The sequence below is a fragment of the Xiphias gladius genome, chromosome 10 (assembly GCF_016859285.1).
Source record: "Xiphias gladius isolate SHS-SW01 ecotype Sanya breed wild chromosome 10, ASM1685928v1, whole genome shotgun sequence".
Classification (NCBI taxonomy): Eukaryota; Metazoa; Chordata; class Actinopteri; order Istiophoriformes; family Xiphiidae; genus Xiphias; species Xiphias gladius.
The window spans coordinates 8,101,139-8,116,789 of NC_053409.1; the positions used below are offsets into that span (position 1 = coordinate 8,101,139).

Here is a 15,651-nt window from a genome sequence, read left to right on the forward strand (position 1 = left end):
CATTTTACATCCTCCCATTTCTTGGCTTCAAACTGTTTTCTCCCAGGCACCTCTTCTTAATAATGAGCCTGCCGGGGAGATTGAGTGAAGCAAACAGATTGGTATTAATTCAGGACAAATGAGATGATTGCAAAAGTGACTTTTACTTCATAAGGCATAATTACTGGCATCCTGATCTCTTAGTGTGTGCTCCTCCTTTTTAAAGGGCTGTCAGTCTCTAATTAAGGTCAGAGTCTCCTTATCTGACCTTTTTTCTTTAGATTAGAAAACAAAAATGGAAGTGTCCTCAACCCTATGTTTTATTCACTGGGAATATTAATACAGTGAAATAATATTTCCTGTTTATCGACCAGAAATGTAAAAATGCAAGTCTTTTATATTTATAGCCTCGTCTCCATCATTACTTGCCATCAGTAAAGAAAATATTGTCCACATTTTAGCAGGAGTCTTCAATGGTGAGTAGAATACACTGAAACTATTAACCGCTTCATCATTAGCAATAGAGGTTGTCCGAGGAAAACAAGTAATATTTGTTTATTTCTCTTGTTACTTACTTATACTGTAGTTGTAGCCAATTCTGTGCAAAAGTTTTAGGCACTTTCGGTGTTCGGATATTCTGTAAAATGGATATCTTATCCATCACACCACCAGGGAGGCTCTGATAAGTCCTGAATTCACTCTGCAGTGTTCCAACGGCCCCAAAAATGCAGCCAGAGTCATAAACAACTGTCTTCAGAGACAAGAAAGAAGAAGGAGTCCCGCAACAGATGGTCGGGCCCCCACAGAGTCCAACATCATAGAGTCCGTCTGGGATTACATGAAGAGACGGAAGACACTGAGACAGCCTAAATCCACAGAAGAACTGTGGCGAGCTCCCCAACCTACCTGCGAAGTGCCTTGAAAAACTGTGCAGGAGTGTACCCAGGAAAGTTGGTGCTGTTTTAAATTCAAAGGGTGGTCATGGGCAATATTGATTTGATTTAGGTTTTTACTGTTTTCTGAACTCTGTATGAGGTTTACTTGATGGCACTATTCTTGAAAGCGATCTCACTTTACTTTTAGTGGCCAAAACCTATGCACAGAACTGTATATAGAAGTATATTTACATTTACATTTACTCATCTGGCAGATGCTTTTATCCAAAGCGACTCACAAGTGAGGGACAAAACCCAAGCGTCAGTACAGTAGGAGACCTTGAAGTTAGCACCAGGTACTGAATCTGTTCAATGAGACAAAACGCAAGGAGAATCGGGTAAAGAAGTGCACAGTAAGCGGGTAAGAGCTAGTTAGGCACGTTAGGGTGTTAAGGGGGTTTGGGAGAGGAGCTGCTCTAGGAAGAGATGAGTCTCCAAGAGATTCTTTAAGGTCGAGAGGGACGCCCCTGCTCTGATAACATTTGGAGGCTTGTCCCACCATCAGGGAACCACAGACGAGAACAGTCTGGACTGAGGTTGCCTTCTATGTAAGGAAGATTGCCTTTTGTGCAGGGAGTTTATGTTTTTCATTCCTTTTTGTATATGTGTTACATGGAGATGTCTCATTGTATTGATGTTTGCTATATAGCAGTGTAATTCCATGTAAAATGGGCCAAATTGTTGCATGAACATAATTTAAGGCAATGCATCCCATTGCTGCTGAGACATTCCGCTCGAAATCATTAGTGTCATCCTATCGGTGGTGCTAGAAGACAAGTCAGGGGATCACCAAGGTCTCTGGGGACCACGGCTATCTGTACAAAATTTCATGGCAATCCATGCAACAGCTGTTGAACTGTCATTGTTATAAACCATCAGACCAACAGCCGACCCGGAGCCACATTACAGGGGTGGCAGATTAAAAAGATAGGTTTAGAAAACAAGGATCATTTTGTCAACTAGTAGGTAAAACTGTTTTTAAATTGTAGGCAAGAATTAAAAAGGAAAAAATCTGTCTACCAGTACATTGATCACCTACAGTATACGCAGTATATTAGCATGACGGATATTTCAACCATGGCAGTTCAACACAGACCTGATGAAAATATTACAGGCTCCGAAAGACGCAACAGTGATTGACTTCTTATGTGCTCTATTTAAAACACCTCGTTGCTGTTTTATGCCTTTCGCAGATTTGTTTCGATGTGTAGAACAAAATACTTGCTACCAGTGTAGCATTTGAAACAGTTCTTTGTGATTTAAATTCCTGGACACTCCTTTAAGAGCTGCAAGTTAAATCAAAGGATTGTCTTGGTTAAAAAAAAAAAGAAAAGAAAAAAAGACAGAAAAAAAGAAAAAAGCAAATGGGTAGGGGGTCATTTCCGACTTTTAATGCGACTGTTTTGTTTTTCCTTTTTTTAAATTGAGGTGCTCCAATAATGTTCCCTCAATCAATTTAAATGCTTTCACAGAGCTTGGTAAATTTGATACAAGTTAATGGAATTAACGTTGCTTTACAACAGAAGAGCTGAGACAAGGACAATGCATCAAACTACAAGAGGAAATATTTGGATCTTAACATCGTGAGTAATGGAAGTGTAATGGAATAAAAAGTGTAAACAGGTGCAGACTTTTCAGGTTATGCTTTATTTCTTCCGCAGCATGGTTGCCATAGATGCCAGAAGTGTGTCTGTTCCTCTCTGGTCTCTGGTTCTGTCTTTGCTGCTTCTATTTTGGTCTCCGTCTCAGTCCAAAGTGTCAGGCGGCGCAGAAGGGGAGTGGCAAACCAGTCTTTCACCACAGGGAGAGAAACGGAGTGTTAGGTTGTCTAGCCTGAACCCCATAGAGACGTTAGCCCCACAGGTACATGCTAATGAAGACAGCAAAATCTATATTCCTGCCAGCCGCCCCACTGCAACACACACACACACACACACACGCACACACACACACACACACACACACACACACACACACACACACACACACACACACACACACACACACACACACACATTTGCATTTCTGTACTTCTGAGGACATTCCATTGACTACACTTATTCCCCATTCTCACACCTGAAACATGAAATTCAACCTCGGTTATACTGTTAAATATCATCATATCCCATGCTTTTTGGTGAGCCCACTTTGCTTCAACCTGCCTTTTATACTTAAGTTTGTGACTATCCATAATTCCCACAATGCCTTTCCTAAACTACCACATAGTTACTGGGGTAAAGAGACCAATAATGTTAAAGGACTAGTTTGACATTTTGGGACATACGCTTTGTCACCTTCTTGCTGAAAGTCAGAAGATCGAACCGGCGTATGTTAAGTTCACAAAATAACACATACGTCCTTGTAAAACTCCCCCGTAAAACCACAACTTGTCATTTTTCCAATCAAGCAAAACAAAATGTAAGGTGTTTATTAGTGAGCTCTGGAGGTGCTGAAGAGGTCTCAGTCTTTTTTCCAAATCCCAGCATGTCTTCTGGCTGTGCTACATACAGGATAATGTCACTGGATACATTGGTACCTATCTCTGCCTCCGATAATACTGATTTCTCCCTATATCATGGCTGAATATTGGTACGGATTGAGAGTGAGAAATAGCCCTTTCTCTTTCTCTCCTGACGACTGCTATGGACCTAAGTTCGCCTGTGATGTTTTGGCTAGCTAAAAGAAAAACAGCTATAATTATCAGTGGAATCAGATGGAGTTCGAAAAAAAAATACACCATTAATGAAAAAAGTTTCAAGATATTGAAAATGTGTGTATTTGCCATAAACAGTCATTAAACAGACTGTACAGACGTTAGCCGTTAGCTAGCTAGCACTGTACACGTGGCCGCGTGGGAGCTGTCCAGTGTACTTTCTGTTCTTTTCCGCCAGTTGTTCGCCTTCCCTCCTTGTCTCTGCAAGTTAAAGAATTAAATTTATTAAACCCCAGCAAGAGTGCATATAGGTCAAACGAACGTTTTGCTCAAGTTGAAACATTTTGAACGTGTGCAGACATATCGTCACTTCAGTTTCCGCCGTCCTGGGCAAATTTACATCTAACCTAATTTGACTTTGTATGCAAACACTTTACATACGAAAGTCATCTTGTATTCTGTCTGAACACACCTTTGGAATATTTTGGTATGGACACTACCCTAATGATACATGCAGAGTTAACTTCACTCCTTGATCGTAACCTAATCCTGAATCTAATCTTCACTCAAACTCTAAATCCCTACACCAAAACAAACTTGTATATATGTCAAACCTGTTCTCACTTTGGCAGTTTTTCTCGTACCTTGCCTGTCTTTGTGAGAACAGTTGGTCCTCATAAGGACAGAAGTGTAAGAAAACACTCTCACACACATCTCATTATGGCACATGCGAGTCAGGGGTCCTCTGCGACTTAGTTACAGGGGACAGTATGTCACAGAAGATTAAAATAAGGGAAAGATAAGGGGGAGTGTGCTGTGTTTGAGTAACAAGGATAAAGGGTAGGAAAGGATAAAAGCTGATCTCGGAACGAAAGTCAGAGACAGCAAAGAGAAAAAGAAAGAGGAAATGAAAAAGGGGAAGAGAAGGTAGAAACAAAATAGATCCCACAGGCGCCCTTCTCCTTTTTGCCCCATGCTGTGAGCTGCTGTTCACTGGTAATAGTAGACTGATTAACTCGGAAGACTGGACCCCCCCCCCTTCCCTGTGGCAAGCCAGCAAGAATGAGAGAGGACTTCCCTACAAATCTGTCAAAATAAAACTCTAAATGCAGCAAGCCATTTTTACAGAAATCATTCCGGACTTGTATGGAAGCACATTTTATCTTCTTGTTATACGTGTTGTCCCTGGGCCCTCTAGCTGTAGAGATGATTTAAGGTGAAAGGGATGCGGCTCTTTGATTGGAGGTGTGAAATCAGATCCTCCTTCTAGCAGGAAAGATTTGATCAGAGTCTGACTGACATATGAGCCAGATATCGACCTTCTCTTAAAACCCAGATAAGCTTATCTCGGACTCAGCGACGGCTACCTCTGATATAATGATTCACTTGTTTCAACAGAAATTGACTGGTGCGTTGATCAATACTGGCTGTCTCCGAGAAACCTTTGAGTTGATGCTAATGTACATTTTGATCCTATTCCACACACACTGGAATAAGATGTTCATCACTGTTGAATCTTCTTCTTCCTGTTGCTCATCTCATTAATTGAAGTTTGGGCAACGGAAGAAGTTTATTGTCCTAAAAGGGTTTTTTCAGAAGAAACATAGAGTTTGGTAAATATCAGGCAAGAAATACTAAGAATACGAAAGAAGTAGGCCTAAGGATTATCAAAATACCATACGTTCACAGTCCAGCTTAGTCAAATATCCAACCATATTGACGACCAATCCGGGCTTTTTAATTAATCAATGAATTGTCAAATACAATAGAAAAACAAATTAAAAATAAATAAACCCATACAAAATAAATAAAAGAATAAAACAGACAAAGAAATCAGGAAATGCAGCTGAGAAGTTGAGAAATAAATTGACGCATGTGATCAGAGCATCCACTTGGGTATTAGGATTATTGGCTCACAGAGCCAAAATCCATTGTGATATGATGGGACGCTACCTGGACATCGTTACACTGAATATAATTTGGACCTTGCCTCACTTGGGTCCTGGGCTGGGTCTTGGCTACTAGGAGCATGGTCCTGGAGCAAGTCATGACTCACCAGAAGCTCGTGGTTTCTCCCAGTCATCTGCCCGCACCTTCAGTTCTTCAGTACAGCCGCCCCACTGCCGCCTGATGGTCTCAAGGGATTTTCCACCAAGGTTTCCTTAAACTCACCGACTGGATCTCTTTGCATCTTGTATCTGAAAATCCTGTCATGCAATAAATTAATTCCAAAATAATTATGTCTCTCAGTCTTTTATTCTTATTTATTTCCCCTCAGGAGAATATAGCAGGACTTTCCTCATGGCCGGCCTGATAAATGTAACCTTCAACATTTAAAAGATGTTATCACAAAAATATGTTTGTATCTGCAATATGCACAAAATGGGCTGCTTCAAACAACTCCACATATGTTGTCCAGGGTTTATTATTAACCAACCTATTGGCATCTTGTTGCTTATTCCTATGCATCAATATTCCCAGAATATTTAAAACATTTTGCATATTAGACAAAAAATAACTAAGTGATACAGTTGATGAAATTTGTGCATTTTATCATTTTAGAGGGTTTTTCATGTGTTCGACCGCTGACCGTAATAAATTCATTCATTTCTTCAGTGAATTCTCTGCTTTGTTCCTCCGTATGCTACTTCAGCAGCAGGGCCATATGAAAGCAATAAAAAAAAAAAAAGACTGCCAAAATTTGGAGTTGATACAGGTGATGCCAGCCACTTTAAAGGTGGAGTACAATTCTAAGCCAACGCAAGGCTAAATGGAGAAGCTAAATGACTAATGGCTAATGGGAAAAGAAAAAGCAGCGGGGAAATGGAAGTGCAAATGGGAAGGGAAACTGCCCTTTTAAATGCCTGATTAAAATCTGTATTCTTAATTCAGTTTGTAAATACAGTTGTTTTTTCTTTTTAAACTGAATTTTCATATAGATTTTTAAATTCCATTATTTATTTGAGCGCTTAATAATGTATTTTTGAATGATGTACTTATTGACTGTTTTGTATTGTTCTTGTAAACCCCTTTATAATTTGAACTATTTATTGATGCATTCAAATTTCATTTGTAAACTCTTTTTATGATGTCTCTTTTTATTGCCCATTAAAATATAAAACCAATGACTCACTTTGTAATTTGGTCTAGTTATTCATAGATTATTAAATTAATTTATAAACAAACGTATTCATGCAATTTTGTACAAATAATTCATTCAAATGCTTTATTACTATTTTCGTGACACTTGTGGCCCCTACATAATTAGAGAGTTTAGTTTTTAAATGTATTTCAGGCTTTTACTGTGAAGGCAAAACGGCCTTAGCCTCGCTGTGGTTGTGGCCGCGCGCTTGACGCATGTCTCTCTCTCTCTCTCTCTCGCTCCTTCTCTCTCTCTCTCTCTCTCTCTCTCTCTCTCGCTCCTTCTCTCTCTCTCTCTCTCTCTCTCTCTCGCTCCTTCTCTCTCTCTCTCTCTCTCTCTCTCTCTCGCTCTCTCTCTCCTCCCTCCTCGTCGTCCCTCTACCTCTCTCTACCCGCCGTCCTCCGCCGCCGTGCCGCTGCCTCGTTAAACCTGGAGCCGCCGTCAGGAAGGATATTAGCCGCCTGTTTACCGGAGAGAAAACCGGATAAAATTAAAAAAAAAAAAAAAAAAAAAAAAAAATCAAATCAAATCCAATAAAGTGGGGGTGGGGAGGGAAAAAAAAACAACCGGGATTTGTATGAAGGTAGTTTTTTCCATGGAAGACAGAGTGGAAGGAGCCCAACTCAGAGAGAGGATCCACAGTCTGTGCAAGCCTGTGAGTGTGTGTTAGTCACAAGAGTGTGTGTGTGTGTGTGTGCGCGCCGGACTCCCACTCAGTGATGCAAAACGTCAAGGTGGATTTTGGCATGTGGAGGAGCAGGTAAAAAGGTAAGAGCCCCTCACACTTCACTCAGCCCGAATAGCTCTAAGTGTCTCACAGTTTGGGGGGGGGGGGGCATTCGGGGCTCCCGTGGCTTCAATCTGTTGCCGAGAGGAGTGGAAATCTCCCCCCCCCCGCACAACTCGCTAGGAACTGGCCGGTAACTCGCGGGAAACAGATATTGACACTTGGTTTCATCAGCGGACTGTAGGCGTAGTCCCGTGATGGGCTGCAGGTGTGAGGATTTTGGGGGGAGGATGCAAGTGATCCGGTCAGTCAGTCAATCAATCAATCAATCAATAAACGAATGAACAGGAGAAGTGCCGGGGTCCCCGTCGGGTCTGTGGCTTTTGCCTCAGCCGTGGCAGAGACGCGGGCGCTGGAAATGCGCCGCATTCACGGGCTCGAGTTCGGGCGGATGACGACACTCTTCCCCGAGCATTGTGGGATGAGAAGGGGATCAATTAAGGGATGCCGAACGGGCTTTTTGGTGACGCCCGTGGAGGCGACTGCGGTTTCTCCTCTCTGGAGTGCGTTTGCAGGAAAGGCATGGCATCTGTGCACGGGGCGACAGCAGCTCGCTTCGGGAAGGTGGATGAAAGCCTTCCCCGCGCTGCACGGGAGGGGTGACACATGCCCTGTGTGAAGTTGGAGGCAAAGTGGCCCTGCAGCAGAGACCCACGGCCCTTTTATTCTTGGTTTCGGTTTTTTTTTTTTTGTGTGTGACCCCAAGAGTGGACCAGGATCTCTCCGGCCTGCTGGGGTCAGATATAGAGTACATGTATATTTGTCACGCAGATGAGTGCGTCAAAAAAATGCTCACTTTAAACACTCCTATCCTGACTTTAAAGTATGAGAAACAGGATTGAATTATAAATGAGTTATGCCCCAGCCAAGGGACTCTGTCTCGTGTCTGACTTCCGCAAGCGTTCATTGAGTATGGCATGGCTGCGGTAATTGGGTGCAAATTTAATCACGTTGTTCTTATCTTTATAATGGAGAGCAAAGTTCAAGGGAAGCAGCCAGCGGTGCATTTGTAAGCCATATCTAAAAATAAAAAAAAAGGGGCGTGAGGGAACAATAGCTCGTTGAGCTGTGTCAAACAATTTATCACTCTGACCAAATTTGTACGTCCTGCGCCCACAAATCTGGAATATGAAAGTGGGTTTTTATAAGTTTTCCTGTGACAAATGAATTCAGGGGCAGGTACCTCCGGGTCTCGACAACTGCCGCCCCTGCTGGCTCCAAGCAAGAGGGATGCTAATGGAGGAGAGGCAGGATACAGGCGTTACTGCTGCAAGACAGAGGGAGAGAAAGATGGAAAGAGAGAGAGAGAGAGAGAGAGACAGTGTGAGGCGTTTCCATGGCAACCGGTCAGGGGTGTGTTTGGTCCCCGGAGACACTGAGGAACGGAGGGGAGGAGAGAGATGAGAGGCGAGGAGAAAACTATCCCTCGATAAGGGTGAGAGGGGGATGGGAAAGGAGATAATGGAGGGAAAAGTGGAAGGTGGGATTGCCTCCCCCCCCCGCCACCACCCCGACCCTCAACCCCCCCATTGTTTTGTTTTTTTCTCCTTCCCATGCTGTGTCCTCCTCGCAGGCTTCCATTGCTTTCCTCCCGCCGCCTCCTCTGTTCCTATGGAAGTGACTTGCAGGGCTTCCCGTGCCCGTCTCTGTCTCTGTTGGGGGGGGTGTCACGGTTATTACCAGGTGCTCCCAAGTGTTCGTGTGTTCGAACATGTCTGACCATGACCAAAATCCTGACCTCCGCAGCCTCACTAGTCCAAAAAAAGCCTCACCACCCCCCCCCCTCGGGCAAACTGATGAGCTAACATCCCACCCATTGTAGCTGCACACAAAGCAGCCGGTTGCTTCTCGGCACTATCCCTCGGATGGTGCCAGTAATGAGAAAAAGCAATGCCAGTGTTTGGGTTTTTGCTGCTGGGTGTTTTAGCTCTGCGTTACTTTGTAGCTGGTATTGTTAGGACTTCCACGCTCTCTGGCTCTTAGCGTCAACTCAACAGCCAGAATGCAGCTCACCCCTTCCCGCCACATCCATACGACACACCCCCAGCAGACTGAAACAGCCCCAACATCCCAAAATCTAAGGAAATCCATCTTAAGCCAGATGGAAGAATTTAGGCTTGAGCACAAAAGCTCTCTCATTGATTATGTAAAATATATCCTTGCATCCGCATGTTGCAGCAACAAGTGTTACCTAAAGATTTGTGTGTGTGTGTGTGTGTTATTTTATGTCTTTTTTTTTATTAGGGAGTTGATAATAAAGATATAATGGGAAAATCGAGGGACCCCCAACCAGATCTGAGCCAGGCCTGCTGTGGTGGCATCTTAACTTAGGCCACCAGGGCGCCCAACTAAAAAATATCTGACATGAATAAATCATTCCCCTCACCAGACTGCATGTACTTTGTTAGTGGTGACATCAGGAGTAATAAGTGGCAGAAATGAGGATTCATCACAAACACTGGCCTTTTCCAGTTGAGAAAGATTTTTTTTAAAAACGAGCTATCTTCCCTTGACTACTTCCATAGGAATTAAGCAGATTATGACTTACTGAATTAGAGTATTTATGTTTTTCAAAAGTTGTCTCATGAATCTAATGTAGAAGAATTTTTACCACCTGGGATTTGAGTGGCTCGGTATCAGCTCGGGGGCTTGCATATCTCCCCCGTGTGGTGCGGACGCGGGATAAGGGAACACGATGGCGGTATGGACGGCTGAAAGAAGCAGCGTTTGCTGCACCGACGTGTCGCTGAAGCCACTAGAGCAGCACACTACAAAGCACTAGTCCACAGTGTTTAAGTAACTGCTGCAGCTGCTGCGAGATCATGGCTGTGAGAGTCGAATATCAGCTCTCTGTCAGCCGACCAGCTAGTTTTCCTCACCAAAGTAAGAATGACAAGATTTAGTTAAGTCAGACAGTGAAGTAATGAGCATTCACACAAACTGAAGCTCTGTGTATTTTTTTTATTTATTTGCTGTCATGTATTTATTTTGGTCTCCGACAGAACTATTCATGGGATATTAGTGTACACATTAAAGTCATTGTCCTACAAACTGCCGTTATAACACCAGTAAAACAGCTGGCTGCTGAACAGCACCATCAGTAATGCAAGGTGTCGGCAAATTCACGCACACAACTTTAATTGCTTAATGATGATCTTTCTACAACATAGCCAGTGAATAAAATGCTGTTCAGCAGACACCTCTCATATCCCACACGTTGCACCATATTATGCGTAAGCCAGCACTAGACTTTAAATTACCAAGTAATAATGAGGCAACTTGCTCACAAGCGTGCTTCCAGTGTTTCACATCCTTGTGGCTTAGAAACTACACTGCAGTCATGTAAAGAATATGTGATTCTTAGGACTGAAACATGCGATACGGGACCTTCAGTGGACTATAGCTATATTTTTTCACGGGCTTCGACAAACATTTGTATGCAGCGCAGTTTTTGTGCTTTGCAGTGTATTGTATTCAGATGCAGGAACATTCATTGGGAGTCTATCATCAATTCAGGTCCCGCCCTGCAGGTTCTCTGTGTAGATTGTGGTGACTAGGCCTCCGGGTCATCAGGTCTTAAACCAGCAAGTGACGACCACTTAATCTGACTGGACAAGAGAAGAAAAAGAAAAATGACATACGGCCCCTAGTTGAACTTTTGTTCAACTTACTTACTGTAAAACTCCAAGCAGTCTTCCAAAAATATACTGTAAGTCATCTAGAGTGTGCAGAGCAGCACAAAGGCCATAGATAAAAAGCTTCATCGTTTTCCATTAATTTTCCCTAAAAAGATTAAATCATAGTTCAAATAAAAGCTATCCAGGATGCATAGATCTAATTCTGCAAGGTGCAGTAAGGTGCAGCTTAGGGGGTTCTTAAGCAAAGGGGGAAATGGCTGCAACAAGTGGAGACAAGAGAAAAGTTCTCCAAATGCTGAATTACGAAGATGGGATAAAGTGCTTCAAATTGCAGGGATGAAACCACCCGTAAACTGGAACTGCTTTTTAGGTAGCAATTGCGAGCTCTCCGAGAGTATTCTGAAAATAGTCACAAAAACAGGATGCATCTCAGGTTTCTGACGCCACACTGGGGGCTCTGGGGAAAAAGAAGGCTCAATGGCTAAAGGACGGCTCTCCATCAAAAAATAATATCTCAGAATATCAGAATATTTGTGTATATGCCTAACTTCAATTAACTTATCTGTTAATTAAAGGCAGATGAGGGATTCGCAGATGTCTAAATTAAGATAAAAGATAAAACAGCACCAAGGACATATATACAACACACACAACTAACATCACAAAGCGACGAAAATAGAAACATGCATCATCATGGGATAAAAATGATGAAAGTCAGTATGGCAGTCAGTATGCTGACTCTCTAAATCTCCAGGCTCTAATTCCGAATACAAATTTGGCCAAAGTTGCAGGACAGCGAAGGCTCTCTCCAGATGTAGCCCCGCAACACATCAGCAATGCAGCGAACTAGGGAGTGCTCGTTGTTATTGGAGACGAATTTTTAGTTTGACAGGGAAGACATGGCTAGTCTGTGGGGCCCTTTGCTGGAGAGTGATTAGCATTGCAGATGCAGGTTTCTGTAGGCGTCAGTTTCAACAAACTCAAGGTTCCCCTGTCTCCAGTGCATGATTAAAATGTAACGGTGGTGTGTGGGAAATTTACAAGAGCAGAATGATGCTCCGGTGCTCAAAGAGCCTATTTTTTGCTCAGGTATGTTGGACGTCCCGCTGCACACGCTCCCTTGCTCTTTGCCTTGCACATAAATACTCACAAAGGGCTCCACCCGCATGGGATGGGAGCCCATGTTGGCTCCAAGCTGCCAACAGCCTTTATTTTCTGCAGATATCTGATATCAAACATTAATGTGTGAATGTGAAGGAGGACGTCGCTGGAAATGAAAGTTACATGAATTTCCTAGCGAAACACAGGCAAGGACTAATCATTTTTGGCAGCATGAAAACGACTCAAGGAGCTCTCGCCTAAAACCTTTAAAATAATCATAACTGTAACCAAAATAATAATCATAACCATTGGTATAATCATAATAATAATGAATACAATCCATAGTCATAATCATAAAGACCTCAATGATAAACACCATATTCATGTTCATGTAATCTAGCTGAAATAAAATCAATGCAGCTTAAGGTCCTCCCACATACAACTGGCGTAGTACCGATCAATTTAAAAATAAATGTGTGTGCATTCACATTGAAATTCCTCATGCAGTGTCATTAAGAGCACAGTGTCCATATTGTTCTGTACAGTCTTGACCCACTGCGATTACACATTGCATTAATAATTAATAAGGTTATTTGTTGTCTTACTGTGAGTCAGTGTATACCCCTGCACATCTCGTCTTTTCGTCTTGTAGCACAGCACATACTAGCGGAAACCGCTCCTGGTTGCTCTGACAACTGACTGAAACCACCTTTGAGGCGCTTTAAGTCAAAATCTTTGTACGTGCCTGTCACTCTTGCTGCTATATATAAATATGCTCAGCTCACAGCAATGGCAAGAGCATATAACAGCACACATCCTTCCCATTGAGAAATGAGAAAACAAAGCAACCGGTAGGTCTCTGGAGGACACCCTCCTGTAGGAAATGCCTGTGAGGGGGGGGGGGCTTTCAGCGCAATGGAGTTCTCAGGTTAGTGTGAGCTTCCCTTCCTCTGGCATTATCACATACCCAGAGGAAGGTTGACGGCAGTTGTCCCTCAGAAGCTTATTTCTAGATTATTTAAAAGTGCGGTCGGTAAAAGGAGCTGGGTGCCCTCTCTTTAAGCAGTACATTCATTAACACAGTAGTGTAGCTGAAGGAAGATATTTTCTTCCCTTTGAATTTAGGTCCCAGAGCTTCTGACAGCCAGTGTTAGCTAACTTGGAGTTTTAGCATGCAGTCTGTTTCTCCTGAGTGGCTAAAAAAACATGGATATCCATAAATCTCACATTTCACAACCTAAAAAAATAAAAAGCGTTATTTTTGCTCGACCACTAGAATTTGACTTTATCCAATATCTCAACTTTATAGTGGTGAATTTAGCGTTAGCTAGAAAGCTATGCTTAGAGCTGGTTTTGGTGGTGGCCTCTTGGCTGTTTAACGTTAGCTTATTCAGGAAACATGCTAGCTGCTTATAGATAGCAGCAAAATAACATCAATTTACAGCAGTAAGTGAATTCACCAGAAATGTAAAGACTCACTTCACTATTTTTTTCTGTCGATTTCTGTCTCAAGCCTAATACAAATACAGGTGAATGACATTTTGTCTGTGGCGCTCACACCACTGAAAAAATGACATTTGAAAAATTTAACATAAATCTGTTTTTCTAGAAACAATGTTTCGATTATTCTGGATAATCCACAGACCTCTCTGTGACAGTTTTCCTTATGCGTGCTACTTTCTAATGAAGAAATAGAATCTGAACCATGAAAACTGTTGACAGCATGTTCTGTAACTTCCACCAAAGTATCAGACAGGTAGTATCGGGATTCTGGTCAAGAGGTGCAGACATGCTAATAAGTATATTTTATACCAAAAGTCTAAGTTTTTATGAGGCCCCCTGATAGTTGTTTTTGGCAGGATTTGGCAGTCTTAATGGGAACAGACAGGAGAGGTGAGGAATTAAATATGATATAAACCAAGAGCTAGATTTGATATCAGGCTGTCAGGGTACTTACCAGCCCTCATCTCTTTCCATTCCGTATTCATTTCAACAGTAAGGGCCCGTAACCCTGCATCTCCAGGAGATCTGCCTGCATGTGGCCCATAATCTATCATTAGCTCCCCCGACCTCCCTCCATTTCTACTCCTGCAAATTTACTTTAGTCAGACATACAGTAAAAGTGATAGAAACGCAGAAGAGCAAAATAGATTACACATTGTGCAGGTGATTGAAATGAAAGCCCTCAGGGGTTTATTAAACTAAAACAAAGGGAGACAGAAATGAGCACGGAACGGTTATAAAGACTTTACTGAATTCTATAACAGAGCGGAAATGATGCAAAAAGTCAACGGGGAGGCATTTTGTATTGGCATTCACAGTGCACAAACAGCTCAGCGTAAAATAAAGTAAACCTGATAGGGGAGAATGAAAGCGAGAGCGGTGGTAGGTGAGTGGGAGTGAGGTCTACATGAGCTGTTTTGACTTAAAAGGAAAATGTAAAGACAGGTTAGGTTTTTTACTCTCCTAAATCCTGAATTTCACCATCTTTCGGCGCAACCTTAAAATTAATCTGAGTGTGCAGTAGCTGCAAGACCTGAACTGATTGTCTTTGCTTTCATGTTTTTCTCTGTCATGCGTTTGGTGCGCTGGATTCTGATGTGTTTGGAGCTGCGGTGAAAATAAATTAAACATCACTATCTATATACTTAAGCATTTTATAACCCTGTAAAGTAAGGATAAGGCAACATCTATAAAATGGTTTCCGTCATGCAACATGAAATTTTTTTATTACTAGCAAAATAAAACTCTAGTGTAAATAGTTGCTGCACATGTTTGGCTTCCCTGCCCAGCCAGGGTGTAGTGGATGACGCCAGGTGATGGAGAAACACGAATCAAGCTGATTTCCTGACATCATGTGCGCGGTAATTAAAAAACAACTGCGGATTGCCTGTCATTTTTGATAGAGGGAATGAGACCGCGCCTGCTGTTGCACATTTCAGAACAAATATTGTTCCAATCTAAAATGGTCAATATGGCTTTGTTTTTTTTTTGCCTCTGTGACAGGCTTCAGGACGGCTTTGCTGGAGTGCTCAGTAATAGCACAAATAAAAACCGTGAGTACAGGTACACACAGGGTTCAGGTTGGGAGCAGACCAGCAATACTGTAGGAACAACCTTATCAATACGATTGGCCCTGCGAGCTGTAGTCTTAATGCGCTCAAACCCCTCAGCGCCATAAAGCACTTCAAAGAACACAAAGGCCATTAAACCCACAGCGTAGCACCGGGCCCGCGTGTTTCCAGTTGTGGTGCCTGAAGCCTCTCAGCTGTCGTATTGTGTGGACGCCAGCGCTCTGGTTGATCCTCTGTCTGCGAGCACACTCCTCGCCGTGGGGCCGTGAGCTTGGTTGATGGCCAAAACCACAGCTTCACTGGCTTTTTTTAGGGCGACAGTATCAGCGCCACATGCCCTGC

General features: G+C 42.7%; 1 protein-coding gene across 1 annotated transcript in view; it reads left to right on the plus strand.

Moving 5' to 3' along the window:
* Nucleotides 1-7,298: 7,298 nt before the first annotated feature.
* lingo2b (leucine rich repeat and Ig domain containing 2b) overlaps nucleotides 7,299-15,651 on the plus strand; it is a 32,360-nt gene continuing 24,007 nt past the window's right edge. The window contains exon 1 of the mRNA XM_040137544.1: nucleotides 7,299-7,477. The gene's annotated coding sequence lies outside the window, so the exon portion shown is untranslated. The remainder of the gene's footprint in view (nucleotides 7,478-15,651) is intronic.